Genomic DNA, 4,362 nt, shown 5'->3' with positions numbered 1-4,362 from the left:
TATTTACCACCCACATCTTCCTTTTTGGCTCACATCATATTTATTAGTTAGGTTTGGGTTTTCCCATTAATTTAAATGCTGTTCTTTCTCATTTGGACAGTCAATAATTTGGGAAAAGCTACTTAAAATTTTTCATCACTGACCATTAACCCAACAGAAAAAATCATTTCTGATTTTGAACAGATGTTTCATTTCTATTCTCTATTGTACCTTTCTGGATATGAAAGAAACAGACTGGATATTCCTAATACCCCCACTCAAGACTAACTCAAAGGAATACAAGGAACGACAACTCAGCTGCCAACTTCCCTTGTCCCAGACTCACAAGTCTGTCAGATGAACAGGATACAGGCTGCATTTCTCCAGCTGGACATCTGGGTTTTGCAGCTGCCACATGGACCCCATGTGGCTAGGAACGTCAGCTCAAATCTGAGATTGAGTCAAGGAAAGGAGAAACAGCAGGAGTCTACGTGGTACCAGACACACCCCATGTGACCACCTGTATCTTGTACCTTTGTCAAATCTGAGGATATAATATACACCAGAACCATTAACTATACCATGAAATGCCAAACTGCCATGTTTGGGAAGTAAACAACAAAAAGTTGCCCCTGTAGCTTTCAGTAAGTTCTGAGGCTCTATCTAATTGTAAAGTAACTTGTTCCCATTGAGGTTTAAAATCTAAGAAGGTAAAATATGACCTTGGGTCTCAATGCAGGGACATTGACAAGGTAGGCTACTCTAAATCATGGCAGTGCTAAATGATGCAGTTTCTCAAACTTCAGTTGCCAATTATTATAGCATTCTCCTTCTGAGATAAGGACTTCTCAAGGGAATCTCATGCATTTAAGTCTAAAAAACAATGGAGAAACTCAGAAAGCTCTAGAAAGTAACAAAAGAAGAGTCCTCAGAAGCAACACTGTCCATAGACGTTAGAACAAGTGAGGTCCCTTTCTCCACCATGTCAACTGGAAATCTAAAAGGCACCTACCAAGCCTGTCACTGATAAACTTATTCGGAAAGTAAGCCATGACTTGAAGGCCCTCAAGGTATGGTTTGACACGACAGGAGGCTGGAGCTCTTGTCTTAGGTGTAATGACAACAGTGGAAAGTCAAAACCACCACTCCATTCAGGTTTTGACAATAAACAAAATGTATGTGTGATGGATGCAATTTCTGACTGTGACTCTTTCTACATTTGCCACGGTGGTGCAAGTTTCCAGAAGTATCATGGCTGGAATTTTGGTCTAAACTGATCAGTCATGGTCCCCAAAGTCACTGTAATCAGAGTAACCAACACCCCTGTGTTTCTGCCAATTACGCTACTGTGTAGCCAAACCATGGATGATAAGATTGGCTTAGTTGCAACTGAAAGTCTCCCATGGGCTATATTGCCACATGCAAAAGGCCTTGTAATTCTGATCAAGGCAGAGAAGCTTGCTAAATTCCTGTGCTACTGTATTTGAACATGTTTCCCCTGGACTCTCACCCAGGGAAAGACCCTCAGAAGAAGGCAACTATGGTATAAAAAAGAGCACTTGGGGTCAGAGGGCCGACAACTCTCAAGTCTCTTAATCTCTCTGTGCCTCAGTTTCCTTCTTGGAAAAAGCCACCTTACAAGTAGTTTTAAAAATTAAGCAAGATATCATAAGTGTTCCTATTACATGGTGTGCAATTAAAGAGTGTCAACTATAAATTGCCATAACTTTATGACTGAATTGGAAGGAAGTATATGATTTCAGCCAAAAATTTATACCAAAACAAATTACTTTTATTGTCTCCAATACCTGAAGGTACAACTTCCTAGCTTCAACCATTTCATAAGCCCTACAAGCAATATTCACTCTGGTTGCCCAATCTTAAAATGTATGTGTAAAGTCAGACTTAATACTTATAGGGATGAGGCTTGACCCTATAGCTCACTAAAAATACTTCCTGCTTTTGTTGCCATAACTCCATTTTCCCCAAAGGGGCCATGATAAAAAGGAAGTCACTATGTAGCTTAATCAGCCTGCAGCTAACATAGACAAAATCCCCAGGTGAAAATTCAAATTCCAATCTGTTATACAGCTACTTCTCCAACCAGCATCACACCCATTTGCCTTGTGTTACGGGTTGAATTGTGTTCCCTCCAAATTCATATGGAGTCCTAACCTCCAATACCTCAGAATGTGACCTTATTCAGAGACAGGGTCTTTACAGGGTTACCAAGTTAAAGTGAGGTCATTAGGGTGGGCCCTAATTCAATAAGACTAGTGTCCTCATAAAAAGGGGAACTTTGGAGACCGACACAGAGGGAGACGCTATGTGAAGACGAAGGCACAGTTTGGGCTGACGCTTCTACAAGCCAAGGAATGCCAAAGATTGCCAACAAACTACTAGGGGCTAGAGGACAGGCATGAAACTTCCCCACAGTCCTAAAAGAAGCCAACACTGTCCACACCTCAATCATGGTCTCTTGGCCTCAGAAACTTTGTTTCAGCAGCCTTAGCAAACTAATGCGCCCTGGAAGGGTTATCCTCTAACACAGAGAGATGGGTTTTCCCACAGATGAGAGGGAATAAAGGGAATAAAGAGAAAGAGCTAACAGTTCTTGAGTACGCACTTTATATTGCAGGGGTTTTACGCTGTTTCGTCATTTAATATTCACCATATCCCTGGGGAGTAGGTATTCTCCATTTTGCAGAGGAAGAAACTAAAGTTCAGAGAATTTAAGTAACTTCCCCAACATCATACAGGCAGAAAGACCAAGACTAAGGTATGAACCCATATCTGGCTCTGAAGACCCATGCTGTCCCCTCTTCCTTATTTTGCCATCTAAACCCTGAAATGGGGGTCTCGTGTCATCTCTGGATATTTCAGAATTCCTGCTCTCTCGTGTTGTCCTAATAGAAATTCAATTTCTTGATCGAACTGCTCCTTACATTTATACTACCTGGAAGCTAAACCAACAACAAAGAGAAGGAATGTTCTAAATTTTACATTATTTTCTGGTTGTATAATCATTTTCCACTCAGCTCAACTGTAATCAGACATTTCTTTCTCAAAAAAAGCAAGACTGAAAGGAAGAACTTTCTAATTTTCCTCAGAGTTTGAGGTGCAGAAGATGAGGTTGTCAGTGTGATGGCAAAATGCCTAAACCATGAAAGAAGAGTTGACATCTGGTTTTTGATTGGCTGGAGTAGCACAGCACAATCTGGGGTTCTTTTATATTAAACCAGTATATCAGAATTCACCCAGCCCTCTGCTCAGAATTTAAGTACCTTTTGCAATGACCATCCAGAGAAACAGGTTTACTATGTTCCTGCTCTCACTCTTATGTGGTAACTTTGGGGGGCGTAGGGGGAGCTGAAGAGAGAACATCACTTTTGTTTCTCGTGTATATAATAAGAGTTTCTATGGAGATCTGTTAGAAGCCAACCTAGAAAGAACATAAGACATGACAACTCCTTTCTACCATTCTCAGTTTGGCTCTGTGGCCCAACATCAATATTTCTCAGAAAAGAAAACATGGAAGAATAAGATAGCTACAAAGATACCTGTCCTCAACTCTTCTATTAGCTTCAAAGTGGTGGTGCTCTATCGGGGAGCTGCATGGAAAATGAAGTGGGATTGTAAAGTGATTCAGAACAGGGCGCTGGAATCAAAAGTGAATTCAGATCCCAGTTCTTCTTTATAATCTACAGGGAATCTAACCTCACCAAGGTTTAATCGCCTTATCTTTAAAAAAAATAAAGTACACAGAAGGCAAATGTTCTCAATTCAAACTCCATAGGACTGGCAAAAAGATTAAATGACATGATCTGTGTAAGCGCATGACATACAGTAGGTGTTCAAAAATGGCAGCTTTTATAATGATAAGGTTAGGGAGTATGTTCCTTGGCTTCCTCTCAGGTCTGAGCCAGGGTGCACTAGCCGCTTTCCTTCTCTGTGCCACAGTGAGGCTGAAGTCTCCCTCACTTGCCTAAGCCATGCTCACTGCTGCATGCTACACTTGAGGAAGAATCCCTGGGCTAATTTCCACCTTTGTGATCTCTGTTCCATGGAAGTTAGGCGCAGCACATCATTACGCAGGCTGGAGCCCTGCTGCCAAGGACTGCAGCATACAAAAGGAGGCACACAAGCTAGAGCTGGACTCCAGCCTTTACAACACTCAAAGGCAGCAGCTGTGATCGGCCCTTCACTCTGGCTGCTCAGTTTATTTGGAGCTAACAGTTGCAAGGTATGTCAAAGCATTCGGAAATACCTCTTCCCTCCACATCTTATACCTACCCCCACCAACCTGCCAATCTACAAGGGTCAAAGCACTACCACCCTTCCAGAGAAGCCAAAATGAGAAATGTGAGGGGTGGAAGGTGTTAA

This window comes from Ailuropoda melanoleuca, chromosome 4, assembly GCF_002007445.2.
Source record: "Ailuropoda melanoleuca isolate Jingjing chromosome 4, ASM200744v2, whole genome shotgun sequence".
In the NCBI taxonomy this organism is placed as follows: Eukaryota; Metazoa; Chordata; class Mammalia; order Carnivora; family Ursidae; genus Ailuropoda; species Ailuropoda melanoleuca.
Note: the sequence above shows the minus strand (reverse complement) of the source record.